Source organism: Triticum aestivum, chromosome 5B, assembly GCF_018294505.1.
Source record: "Triticum aestivum cultivar Chinese Spring chromosome 5B, IWGSC CS RefSeq v2.1, whole genome shotgun sequence".
In the NCBI taxonomy this organism is placed as follows: domain Eukaryota; kingdom Viridiplantae; phylum Streptophyta; class Magnoliopsida; order Poales; family Poaceae; genus Triticum; species Triticum aestivum.
This window is the reverse complement of record NC_057807.1, coordinates 556467990-556482789: the sequence shown is the minus strand read 5'-3', so window position 1 is coordinate 556482789 and position 14800 is coordinate 556467990.

The following is a 14800-nucleotide window of genomic DNA, read 5'->3' as shown; positions in this document are numbered from 1 at the left end:
CCACCTTATGCAACAAGTGCATGTCAGTCGGTGGAACCTGTCTCACGTAAGTGTACGTGTAAGGTCGGTCCGGGCCGCTTCATCCCACAATACCGTCGAAACAAGATATGACTAGTAATGGTAAGCATATTGAACAAAATCAACGCCCACAACAACTTGTGTTCTACTCGTGCACAGAATCTACGCAATAGACCTAGCTCATGATGCCACTGTTCGGGACCGTAGCACAAATTCAAAATTTTCCTACGTATCACCAAGATCAATCTAGGAGATTCTAGCAACGAGAGAGAGAAGGAGTGCATCTACATACCCTTGTACATCGCTAATCGGAAGCGTTACAAGAACGCGGATGAAGGAGTCGTACTCGTAGCGATTCAGATCGCGGTTGATTCCGATCTAAGCGTCGAACAACGGCGCCTCCGCGTTCAACACACGTGCAGCCCGATGACGTCTCCCGTGCCTTGATACAGCAAGGGGAGAAGGAGAGGTTGGGGAAGACTCCATCCAGCAGCAGCACGACGGCGTGGTGGTGGTGGAGGAGCGTGGCACTCTAGCAGGGCTTCGTCAAGCACCGCAAGAGACGAGGAGCGGGAGGGGTAGGGCTGCGCTAAGAGGGAGTTGTTCTCCTGTGTATGGCAGCCCCAAACCCCCACTATATATAGGGGAAAGGGAGGGGCTGCGCCCCCACCTAGGTTTGCACCCCTAGGGGTGGCGGCCAGCCCTAGATCTCATCTAGGGGGGCGGCCAAGGGGGAGAGGGGGGGGCACCACTAGGTGGGCCTTAGGCCCATCTAAGCCTAGGGTTTCCCCCTTTTCCCTTCTCTCTTCGCCTTGTGCCCTAGTGGGGGGGTGCACCAGCCCACCTGGGGCTGGTCCCCTCCCACACTTGGCCCACGCAGCCCTCTGGGGCCGGTGGCCCCACCTGGTGGACCCCCGGGACCCTCCCGGTGGTCCCGGTACGTTACCGATAGCACCCGAAACTTTTCCGGTGACCAAAACAGGACTTCCCATATATAAATCTGTACCTTCGTACCATTCCGGAACTCCTCGTGACGTCCGGGATCTCATCCGGGACTCCGAACAACATTCGGTAACCACGTATATCTATTCCCTATAACCCTAGCGTCATCGAACCTTAAGTGTGTAGACCCTACGGGTTCGGGAACCATGCAGACATGACCGAGACAACTTTCCGGCCAATAACCAACAGCGGGATCTGGATACCCATGTTGGCTCCCACATGATCCATGATGATCTCATCGGATGAACCATGATGTCAAGGATTCAGTCAATCCCGTATACAATTCCCTTTGTCTAGCGGTATAGTACTTGCCCGAGATTCGATCATCGGTATCCCGATACCTTATTCAATCACGTTACCGGCAAGTCTCTTTACTCCTTCCGTAACACATCATCTCGCGATCAACTCCTTGATCACATTGTCCACATTATGATGATGTCCTACCGAGTGGGCCCAGAGATACTTCTCCATCACACGGAGTGACAAATCCCAATCTCGATTCGTGCCAACCCAACAGACACTTTTGGAGATACCCGTAGTGCACCTTTATAGCCACCCAATTACGTTGTGACATTTGGTACACCCAAAGCATTCCTACAATATCCAGGAGTTGCACAATCTCATGGTCTAAGGAAAAGATACTTGACATTTAGAAATCTTTAGCATACGAACTACACGATCTTGTGCTAGGCTTAGGATTGGGTCTTGTCCATCACATCATTCTCCTAATGATGTGATCCCGTTATCAATGACATCCAATGTCCATGGTCAGGAAACCATGACCATCTGTTGATCAACGAGCTAGTCAACTAGAGGCTCACTAGGGACATGTTGGGGTCTATGTATTCACACATGTATTGCGGTTTCCGGTCAATACAATTATAGCATGAATAATAGACAATTATCATGAACAAGGAAATACAATAATAACCATTTTATTATTGCCTCTAGGGCATATTTCCAACACAAGGGATCCCACGTAGGCTGGCCGAACACATCCTAAACATACTGAAGGGATACAAGCCCGTCAAGCAAACACTACGGTGGTTTTCAGAACCCAAATGACAAGCTATGGGGGAGGAGCTAGCCAAGTTACTCGAAGCCGGATTCATCCGAGAAATAAAACATCCGGACTGGCTAGCCAACTTGGTGATGGTACCAAAGAAGGATAAATCCTGGCACCTGTGCGTCGATTTCAAAGACCTCAACAAGGCTTGCCCTAAGGATCCCTTCCCCCTCCCCCGCATCGATAAAATTATCGACGCCACCGCAGGACACGACTCATTGTGTTTCCTCGATGCATACTCCGGATACCATCAAATCAAGATGAAGGAGTTCGACCAAGCCGCAACGGCATTTATCACCCCATACGGTCCTTTCTGCTTCAAAACCATGCCTTTAGGGCTAAAAAACGTCGGTGCCACTTATCAGCGCATGATTCAAACATGCCTGGAGAAACAAATCGGCAAAACAGTTGAAGCATATGTGGACGACGTGGTCATCAAGACCAGACACATTGAGTCCTTAATAGATGATCTAAGGCTCACATTTGATAACCTTCGAACATATGACATCAAGCTCAATCCGGAAAAATGTGTTTTCGGCATTCCCACTGGAAAGTTTCTGGGCTTCATCATTTCCAATAGTGGAATCGAGGCAAACCCAGCTAAATTCCAAGCTTTGTCACAGTTGGCTACACCAACAGACCTCAAACAAATCCAAAAACTAGTTGGATGCGTGGCAAATTTAAGCCGCTTTATCTCCAGATTGGGAGAAAAGGCATTGCCAATGTATCGCCTGCTCCGACGAACTGAACACTTCGAGTGGACGAACGCGGCGACGACCGGACTAGAAGAAATAAAGGCTATTTTAGCGAGCAATCCTATCCTGGCCGCGCCGAACATTGGCGAACCCACGTTATTATACGTATCGGCAATGCACCAAGTCATGAGTGCGGTTCTCGTCGTCGAACGAAAGGAGGACGGACACAAATTCCTGCTTCAAAAGCCGGTATACTACGTATCTACCGTCCTCACACCATGCAAATCTCGGTACCCTCATTACCAAAAAATAGCATATGCGGTCTTCATGGCATCCCGGAAGCTACAACACTACTTTCAAGAGTGTTCAATTACGATAGCCTCCGAAGTACCACTCAATGATATAATAAACAACCGCGATGCCATGGGACAGATTGCAAAGTGGGCCATCAAGCTCCTCCCATTTTACATAACATACAAACCACGCCAGGCCATTAAATCCCAAGTGCTGGCAGACTTCGTCGCCGAATGGACAGAGGCCGAACTCCCTAAAGAGTACGGCACATACTCCAATTGGATCATGCACTTTGACGGATCCAAAATGCTGGAAGGACTAGGAGCGAGTGTTGTCCTAACATCCGCCACTGGAGATACAATCCAGTACATACTCCAAATACTATACACAGACTCCAACAATGCAGCCGAATACGAGGCTCTGCTGCATGGTCTTTGGATGGCCGTCTCCATGGGCATTAAGCGCCTGGAAGTGCGTGGGGATTCAAACCTCACAATATCTCAAATAAATGGAGACTTTGACGCCAAAGATCCGAAAATGACGGCTTATCGTAAGGCCGCTTTCCATATGTCAGCTCGGTTCGAGGGGCTCGAGTTTCATCATGTGGTTCGAGAAAACAATCAAGCGGCAGACATCATTGCCCGCATCGGCGCTAAGCGCGACCCCGTCCCACCTAACATCTTTCTGGAAAGGCTCTTCAAGCCATCGGTGGTGTGGCAAGGGGAGAGCGGCAATACCAGTCCGGATCCGACCACAACCCCAGATTCTGAACACACTGACATCATCAGGGGCTCTGCCACCAAAATAACAGCATCGGCCCACATTATTATGGCAATAATTGCCCCATGGACCGAACCCTTCTTGGCCTACCTTAATAGGTGAGAGCTCCCAGAGGATCAAAATGAGGCGCGCTACATTGTGCGGCACTCGAAAGCCTATAAGGTCCATGAAGGAGAACTCTACAAGAAAAGCGCTACTGGAGTACTTCAAAGATGTATTTCTGAGGAAGAAGGAAGGCGGCTCTTGGCTGACATTCATGCCAGTCTCGGCGGTCACCATGCTGTAGCTCGGGCCCTTGTAAGCAAGGCCTTCCGTACATGATTTTATTGGCCGACTGCCCGAGCAGACGCACAGGACCTTGTCCAACATTGCGTCGGATGCCAACTTTTCGCCAACCAAAGCCATATGCCACCCACTGCTCTTTAAACAATCCCGATCACTTGGCCCTTCGCTTCTGGGGGCCTGATATGGTTGGACCCCTTAAGGGAGGAAGCCATAAGAAAAAATACTTGTGGGTCATGGTGGATAAATTCACTAAGTGGATAGAGGCCAAACCAGTTAAAAGGGTCGAACTCGGACCAGTGATAGACTTCATATCCGGTGTTGTGCACCGTTACGGTGTTCCTCGCAGCAGCATCACTGATAACAGCTCCAATTTTACAGTCGATGAGGTGAAAACCTGGTGCGGGAATCTGGGCATCAAGCTCGATTACGCCTCCGTCTATCACCCTCAAACAAACGGTCAAGTCGAGCGAACTAATGGTCTTATTATGAGCGGCATTAAGCCCAGATTAGTGCGGTCTTTGAAAGAGTCAGACACGCACTGGGTTGAGGATATCGACTTTGTACTCTAGGGGCTGCGGACCATGCCAAATCGTACTACCAGATACACACCCTTCTTCATGGTGTACGGCGTAGAGGCTGTCTTGCCCTGCGATATTATTCATGACTCACCTCGAGTGCGCATGTACGAAGAGAGAAAAGCTGAGCTTGATTGGCAGGATAGTTTAGATGCCCTGGAAGAGGAGCACAACGTTGCAAAAGCATGTTCCTCATTTTATCAACAACAGGCTCGCATGTATCAAAGCAGAGAAGTACGGGCCAAGACTTATAATATTGCCAAACTCGTTCTACATTTGCCGGAGAAGAAAAAGGACAAACTCAAGCCCAAGTGGGAGGGTCCCTTCATCATTGACAAAGTTCTCACCGGAGGAGCGTACCGCCTGCATGATGCATCATATAATCGCCTCAAGCTAAACCCATGGAATGCGGCCAAACTCCAAAGATTCTATGCCTAGCGCCGAACTCTTTGTCCGTCTCCTTCCCTTCGCTCCTTTCTATTTATTTTTAGCTCTCTTTTTACTTTTTCTTTAAAGCTTTCGTGTGGCTAGACCGCAGCGACACATTAATCTTCAAGTATGTGCGCCCATTATACGTGGGGGCTTCTTATACATAAGCTTATTATAAATATTTTCCAAGCATCAAGCTCACTGCATATGTGTCCTTTCTCCATATGTACCTTTTCTTCACCATTATATGCATCGATATGACTTAAGTTTTGGCCAAGCAGGGTTGCCTGGCTCCTGTGCTTATGCCCTACATTCCCGTTAGTTCGGCTAGGGCATAAAGGGAGCACCTCTGCGATTGTTACTGCCGGGTACTCCGGATGTGTACCTCAGAGTAGGTGAAGCCGAAAGCTAGCGTTCTTAAGGGAATATTCGATCGGTGGACTAAAGATGTTTTTTACTTATTACACTATGAACCCCTAGATGTTACATATACTGCGACTTTTCAATCACAGTTCGGACATGCACGTTAATGCATGCGTACACAGGGAAAGGAACCCTTAATGGAACTATTCTCTCTGGAATATGTTTCTTACTATCACAATGTAATATAACATAGCTAGTTGGGTACTTGTCCGTTCAAGCAACTATGACCCCTACGCCTGGTTTCCACGCGTACCCCGGTTTATATTACTGAGCGGGTATTCGGAAACACTCCGGACTGTCGGGTCCGGGGGACGAAGCGAAAAGGTCCGCCATGACAAATGTTTTACAATCCGGCTAGGGACAAACTTGTCCATTGAAGTAAATAGTCACTTGGACTCAAAAGCTTCTTCTTCTATGCCATCCAACAGGTTGTCTAACCTACAATCCTGCTGAGAATACTTCGCGGCTAATTTTACCTGTTCATACACGAGACTAACTGGGATTTCTTTCCCATCTGACCATAAAGGTCCGACCCAGGCCATATGATTTGGATCGAGCTTGGTATACCGTGTTTTCACAATGGCCCAAGCTTCTCGCACACCTTCTCGACAGGCCTATATCTTCCACAATCGGAAACACCGCCGTGCTCCCTTGAATAGTTGTACAAGCTCCTCCATGCTTCCTGGTAGGGAGGCGGATGGTTATAAGACCTTAGCGACACTCTCCATTGCCTGCCGAGCTTGCTCGTGTAGTTGTGACAGCTCTTACAGTAGACCGCCTGAGGATCCGGGCATGTCCTCTTCAGGATGGCCAGTCAGCATACCTATAGACATAACTCTGTCAGTTCCTTCCCTCGCCAAATTATGCAGAGGTAAGTTTGGATACGTACTAAATATTGTGCCTCGCAGCCTCTTATTTTCCTTCACGGAGTCAGCCAGCTGGGCCCGAACATCTTTCAATTCTTTGCCCAGCTGAGTATTGGAGTCCCGGAGTTGGTTTGTCTCCGCTATGACCCGTGTATGTACACGCTCGCTTGCGGCGAGCTGCCTTTCGGGCTTTTGTGCACCCACCTGCGTGGCTTCTGGTACTTCTCCCGGATTATCTGGCGATGCTGTCATCAGATGTGCAACTGTGTTAACATTACTGGTACATGTGATTATGTTTTTCTCGATAGAGAGACACATTACCAGTTGAGGCCTTCTTGGGTTCCTCTAGTTCGGCAGTTGCAGCCATTAGCTGGGTTCAACATTTTTCCAGCTCTTGAGACAATAGGTTGTTCTTCTCTGTGAGCACCTATTCATACAATGATCCTTAAATCAGTTGTACCAACTGTTTCAAGTCTTAGGGGCTACTGATATACATAATTATCAGATTTTTACAAATATGTACTTACCCGTATATCTTTCAAATACTGGTCTGTGGCCCTAGCAAGCCCATCTTGAGCAGCTCGGATGTACGCATCACCCGAGTTGAAGGCGTTGAAAGCCTCTTCTGAAAAACCAGGGTCGCGGAGTGCCGCCCGCTGGCGCCGATGATTCATGGCGCTCTCCACTTCAGAATTTGTGACGGATATTCTATCTGAATCCTCTGTATGAGGACAGTCCGGTGTCACTTCCGTGTTAGCCTACGTCCTCGAGACATGGTCTGGAATCCGGCTAATAGAGGCATGACTGGCAGGATCCCCGGACATAGTTCGGTGGATGTTCTTCCTGCTAAGACACAACGGATAGTGTCATACTTTAAGATGACAACCATGGAGCATGTTTAAAACCATACCTCTTTGATGACGGCTCAGCCATGTTTCTGTTTGCCTTTCTTTTTGAAGGCCTACCAGGCATAGGCACCCCTTTCTGGCGAGTCGCCTCGGGTTCGGCGTGGCGCGCCGATCGTCTTCCCTTTAGAGCATAAAATTGTGCGGTGGGTAAGGGGGAAAGAGTAAATCCTTTTCGAAGGATAAGTCTCCTATTTACTTACATGTGATGCAGGGAGGAGACCGAGATAGTCAGCGATGATGGCCACTTCTGTGCCTTCACAGCTCGCCTGGTAAAACACCCCTTCCCCAAGCTCCACGAATATATCCGGATCCTCTTCGAATCCTGGGTCAAGGGCCTGATTGTGGTCCTCTAGCTGTGGTGCTGGGCTGTGGATCTCCCTGGTGATTTTCCGGCATTCCTGTTATGAATGGACGGATTAAATATTTATAAAAAGAACTCAGGGAATGAATAGAGTAGAGTAGTGGGATGGAAACTCACCCAACTGGGAGGGTTGTACTTAGAAAATCCGTCCCTTGGATTAATACGGATGAACACTTCTTTCTCCCCTTTATATAATCCGGACAGTATTTCCGCCAAAGCGGTGGGGGTATCTGGACCCTTCCGACCACAGCGGGTGGCATCGTCTTCTCCATTGAAGTGCCACATGGGACACACTCGGTATTGGAGTGGCTGAACTCCTCGCATTATGGATATCGCCATAACCTCGATTATTGACAATCCAAATTTGGCAAGTGTCCTTATCTTGCTCATAAATTGATGGACCTCCATGCTATCTTCCTCCCTGAGGCTCCGGGGACGCCAGCTGAGGCGTTTCTTCGATGGAGCACTTGAAAATTCAGGAAGACCCATTCGGATTGGGTCAGGAAGGGAGACATTCTCAATATAAAACCACTCGAAAGGCCATTCTTCGGATGCCTTCTTCGGCGTGCCAGATAGGAATCCGATCCCGGTGATGCACCATATCTCGGCTCCGCCCACTTGGAATATTGATCCCTCTTGATTACGAGGGACAAGGCAAAACAACTTCTTCCATAACTCAAAATGGGCTTCACAAACCAGAAATAGCTCGCAAAGAGCGACATAACCAGCAATGTGCAGGATGGAGGCAGGTGCGAAGTTGTGCAGCTGGAGGCCATAGTACTCCAGAAGCCCTCGGAGGAACGGATGGATTGGAACACCTCTCAGTAAGTAGGGGACAAGGCATACTTGCTCCCCCTGGATGGGTTGGGAAACTTCTCCGCTTGCTCCCCGCCGTCAAAGGAAGCCAATCCAGACCGAACGGGGACTAGATATGCAGGAGGAAGAAACCCCTGGGTCTGCAACTTCACCAATCGACCGTGGGATACAGAGCACTTCTCCCAATCGCCCGGTTTGGGGCTATGAGGGTGGGATGAGGAGCTGCGAGCGCTAGCCATGTTGGGGTGGTTTCTGCGGGCACGCTCCGATAATTCCTCGCTTGGGGGAGATGGTGTGGATTGGATCTGAAGATCCCCGTCTCTTTAAATAGACAATTTACTTACATGGTTAGGGTGGCAAGTGTAAAAATGCCCCGACCTCCCACATTCGCTCGACACGTGGAAGATGAAACCATGAAGGTACAGAAGCCGATGAGCGTGACATTATATGGGAAGCCGGACACTGCTCTCTAAAAACAAGTACCTGGAAGTATTCGGACAAGGAACCCGCCTTGCAATGTCGAAGACAATATGCACGCCGGACTCATCGTCATTGAAGCCTGGTTCGGGGGCTACTGAGGGAGTCCTGGATTAAGGGGTCCTCGAATAGCCGGACTATATACATAGGCCAGACTGTTGGGCTATGAAGATACAAGATAGAAGATTTCGTCCCGTGTACGGATGGGACTCTCCTTTGCGTGGAAGGCAAGCTTGGCGATTCGGATATGTAGATTCCCTTCTCTGTAACCGACCTTGTGTAACCCTAGCCCCCTCCGATGTTTATATAAACCGAAGGATTTAGTCCGTAGGACAAGAACAATCATAGTCATAAGCTAGCTTCTAGGGTTAGCCATTACGATCTCGTGGTAGATCAACTCTTGTAATACTCATATCATTAAGATCAATCAAGCAGGAAGTAGGGTATTACCTCCATAGAGAGGGCCCGAACCTGGGTAAACATCATGTCCCCCGCCTCCTGTTACCATTAGCCTTAGACGCGCAGTTCGGGATCCCCTACCCGAGATCCGCCGGTTTTGACACCGACACCGCCCTCCTCGCGGTTGCGTCGCTGGGCCTGGAGCTCCGCGTACGCCTAGCGCTGGCGGCGCACCTGCTCATGGACGTAGTCCTCCTTCGCCCATTTTAGGGCGGCCTCGTCATCGGGGGCCACCATGTCGGCGTGTTCCGACTTCACGGGGAGCAGGCCCGGCTCGGGCTTCGGCCGGACCAGGCGAAGGGAGCGCAGGGAGGGGCGGGCACCCTCGTTGATGACGAGGGCGCCACTGCGGTGTCTCCTCCGGCTCTAGCTTGACGGGACAGAGAGCCGGCAAGCCGGAGGAGAGCGAGCCGGAGCCCGACGACAAGGACGTCGGCTCCATTCGTCGCGGCGTCCAGGAACTGCCGCGGCGGCGAGAGAAGGACAGCCGCGTCGGGTACTCGAGGCGCGACACGTTGTCGGTCTCGATGTGGTCGAGGACGGCCTCGAGGGTGCGGCCGGGGACGCCCCACCACTCGCGCCGTCCTTCAGCGTTGAGGCGGCCGCGGGGATTGACGCCGTTGACGGAGGCGATCTGCTCCTCGTGGCGGCGCTCAAAGTGCATCGTCCACAACGTTTTGCTGTCGGGCGCGTACCTCGGCTCGTTCCTCTGTTCCTCCATCAGGGAAGAGCGGATGCGGGTGATCTCCGCCCACCGTGCCGCCCCTTCGGGCACCGGCGACACCGGGACGCCGGCGGCGCTCAGCCTCCACGCCCCCGACACGCACATGTCAGGGGGCGCCGGGTACTCGGCCTCGTAGAGGCGGGGCGCCTCCGGCTCTTGGAGGTGGCGGCGGCCGAAGCCGTTCGCCGCCGCGCCATCGCCTCGAAACCTCTCGGCCATCTTTGTTTTGCTCGTCGGCGGGAAGCGGGGAGAGGGCTGCTTTTGCAAGGGCGAGTGCAGGGGGAGGTTGTGGCGTTCACCGGCGAGGAGGGGTCGCCTTCTATAGCCCCAGTGGGTCGGCGAGGAGGCTGCATGCCGGACGACGCGTGGCGGGACGCGCGTCGGCAGCGCCTTCACTGCGCCGCCCATGAGGCATCAATGGAGCATCAATGGAGGCTGAACGGCGCGGCAGCCTTGGCCAGCCTTGGTATTGATTCCCGCGAGAACCGAGGCGATGAGGCCGACGAAGCGGCGTCTTGCTGACTAGGTGGGCCCGCCCCCGTTCACGCCAAAACCGCTCGCCCCGGCGCCTCCGAGCGCCCCAGCGCGACAGGTTCGGCCTGAGTCCGCCGGCGCTAATTTTGACCCAAACAGGCGAAAAACAGGTTCTTGGGAGCGCCACTAGGCCGTTTTTTCAGCGCCGGTACGAAAAAATCGCCTGAAAAACCGTGTTGGGGACGCGGCTGCAAATGCTTTTACAATACAAGCTCACAAATTCGCATGAAAAGAAATGTAGGTGCTGCGCTGATACGGCGCTCTCGATGGGGAGAAGGTTCGACTTGATACCGTAGGACCGACGTTGTTTCGAAGATGGTTGCCATCCGCGTGGCCGCAGGTTATTGCTCTCCTGCTCTCCTCGGTTGGCCCTCACGCCCATCGATTGCTGAAGTGGACTTGGTCGACGCTCTTGTTATTTCAGTCGTCAGTGACCGACCACTTAAATAAACCGGTAATAAACTTAGCAAAAGCTGCTCTTTGCCCGTACTGCACTTGTTAATTAGGAACAGCCTGGACAGAGAAACAGTCCCATGGAAAGCCTGGCACCTTTACTACAACTACTTTGGTCACTGATGAGTAGGCATCTTTCCACAGGACGTCATACAGTCCGTTGAGTAGCATAAACCTGGAATGTGACTGGAATAACAACGAGTGAGGCGCCAGCTGAGAATCTCTCGACGTGCCCTGTGCACCAGCCATCTCTCCATATCGCCACAGTACAACCTAACTTTCACCTGTTGCCACCGTTGATGTACTGCTACGTGTCTCTTCCTTTTTCGTGGTCTGGAATCACCCCACGCCTTTGCTGTCAAAAGAAGGAAAAACAGCGCACAACTGCACACTGCAAACGAGACACAACTCCAAGCAGCACGGAGACATCCCGAAATTGACCTTGGAACGTTCCCAGACACACGTGTCCCCATGCACTTTCCCGGTGGATCTTTTAGGCTAAAATCTGTAGCGCGCGCATATAACTACTACTTGCTCGCTGCCGGTCGTTGTTTGCAGCTAACTGCCTCTTGCGTGACGGTGGAAAAGTCGGGCCGTAGCATGTCGATCATGCCCCCATCACAATCGGCCGCCACTATAGAAGAATAACCCCTCCTCCTCAAGTTCCTAAAATACGAGAAGACCAGTTCTACGTCTGGTACTTCCTCAGCTTCAAAGTGTTTGAAGTTCTAGGTTTGTCTCAAGTCAACTTCACGGATGTGTATTAGCTATTTTTCTTATAGGTTGACCAAACTTTTAAAAAGTGACTTAGAACAAACATACAACTTCAACTATTTTACTTATTTTGAAACAGATGGAGTGCTTCCCACTTCGACTCTTTCATTGATGTCACATTCTCCCCCTTTGTGTACCGAAAGAAGGCATCAACACTTGACCCCTCCTTCTAAGAAGAACATCAGACTCTTCTGTCACGATGCATGGTATTTAATTCTTGTTTGGGTAAAAGCAACAGCCGCCAGTGAAGCAAGGGATTAGGCGTATGAGGACCTCTACCAACGGTTATGCATGAAGGAAGGCGAAAGGGACATCTATAAAATGGCCAAGATTCGAGAGAAGAAGACAAAGGATGTTGGCCAAGTCAAATGCATCAAGGACGGAGCAGACCAACTCCTTGTGAAGGACAAGGAGATTAAGATAGATGGCGGAAATACTTCAACAAGTTGTTCAATGGGGAGAATGAGAGTTCTACAATTGAACTGGACGACTCCTTTGGTGAGACCAGCATGCGTTTTGTGCGGCGAATCCAGGAGTCTAAAGTCAAGGAGGCTTTAAAAAGGATGAAAGGAGGCAAGGCGATGGGCCCTGATTGTATCCCCATTGACGTGTGTAAAGGCCTCGGGGATAGAGCGATAGTATGGCTAACCAAGCTTTTCAACCTTTTTTTTTTCGGGCAAACAAATGCCAGATGAATCGCTTCCAGCCCTCCCCGCCGAGGACGACGCAGCCCTATATGGATTCCTTCCATCCCTTCCTGCCACGGGTGGTGCAACCCAAGGTGCAGCCCTTCCTGCCGAAGCCCGCCGCCGGCCATAGGAACGGCACCAGTTCCCACGACGCGGCCGCTAGGTCCGAGCCGTGTGTGAACGAGAGGAACATGCGGAGTTGGAGGCTCCGGCTCGCCGCGAACGATGCCTCCTCTTTCCTCTACTCTCTCTTGTACGTAGTCATCATCTGAGTTGGGCGGCGCGTTTAGATCGAACGACGCCATTGAGGAGATGAAGAAGAAGAGCGGGGGAAGATGAAGGAGTGAGGCCGCGTGGTTGTGCTTTTATAAAACAATTCGCGAGCTCGGGTGATTTCGCGCCAAAGAGAAAAGTTTCGCGGGTTTTCTCTCATACTCAAACGAAAACGGAGAGAGGAGGAAGATGACGATCCGTGAGAGAATGAAAGAGCCCAATGCATGCACAGTAGCCAGGCGCTGATTAGACGAGCGAATTCCACGGGTGGGCCGTGTGATGTGGGATTTTTCCTTTGCATGGGTTAGCCAAAACGGCCAGCACTAATGACGGGATTAATTTCCGAATTCAGTTTCATTTTTGAGGGAAACCTGTGCGCGCTCTCCCCCAATCTCAACCCACCTAAATCACAGAGCTTTCTCTTAGTCGCCCTATGCACCTAGACGGAGGGAGTATCAATCTTGACCAAACATAAAAAAAAGTTTGACTTAGAACAAACATATAAGTTCGAATATTTTGAAATGGAGGGTGTACTTCCCACTTCGACTCTTCCGTTGATGTCACATTCTCCCCCTTTGTGTACCGAAAGGAAGCATCAACACCTGACTCCTCTTTCTCAAAAGAATATCAGACTCTTCTCTCATGGCGCATGGTATTTAATTGTTGTTTGGGTAAAAGAAACAATTAATTTTCATTTACAAAGAGAGCTTTATTTAGATCATAAAATAGTGTTATACAATGCTGAGGAGACCAAACTGTTCTAGTGCAGAAAACACTAGGCATGGATCCATGAAGGGAGACCACTCGAACAATATGGTACATACATGCGATAGTGGTCAAAAATTTCCTTGTACATTTTGTTCCTTCGGTGTCCCTTCTCAACACCGTTGAAGATATCTCCCGACAACCATGGACAACTGCATTTGGTGTCGTCAAGGCAAAAAAAACTTAGGGGTAGTTTGTTTCGCTTCCACAACTCATAACGCTTGGCCTGGCCACCTCTCTGAGAGTTGCCTCATTCGTGTTTGGTGCATGTCCTCAGCATGGTGGCGTCCGTCTGGCCTGGAGAATGGGACAAAGTAGTTAGCCTAGCGGGATCACGTGGCAGCGCAGTTAGCCTTGTCCAGGCGACCGATTGTGGATGCCTGGACGTGCCTGGTGCGTCAGCCTGAACATAATGTCGTGTGTTAATAGAAGGTTACAGAAAATGAGACGAGTGGGGGAGAAAATAGCGTCAACTTAGAGTCCACCAGGCCAGGCCCCGAACCAAACACCTCTTCCTTATACTAGCCTGGTCAGGCAGAAAAGTCCATTTGCTCAGGCTCAAGCCAGGCACTGAACTTTCAGGCGTGATGCCGAGGAAGCCAACCAAACAATGCCCTTGGTCCAGTTTCAACGAGTGGCTAACTCTACCATGCCTTAGATGTCCACATATAGCACCACAGTGTCCAACACATGCATTTGAGGTGACTGACATGTTGATGGATGAGGCGAGTCTAGTCCCTTCCATCACCACTCACGCCTCTTCTACGTCTTGGTTAGTCGTCTTCGTGTTGTTCCACTAGATGTCTTGTATCTTGTGGTCATATCGCAACTCATACAAAGCCACATCTGACCCACCCTCTAGATGAAGTGATGACATGTTTCTACTTTGGCAACACTGACTATAACCCTCAATTTGAACCCTTAGAGCATCTCCACTCGCGCCCCAACAGGGCCCCCAGCACGAGTTTTTTTGCGCCGGCGCCGAAAAAAACCCAATCGCGCCCTCAGGACGCCGAGATTCGCCGGCTCGGCCCGTTTTTTGGCCCGGCGATCCCAGGCCGAACCCAGCGCACTGGGGGCGCTTGGGGGCTCCGGCGGAAGGGAAAACCGTGCCTGGGCCACCACTGTCAGGCT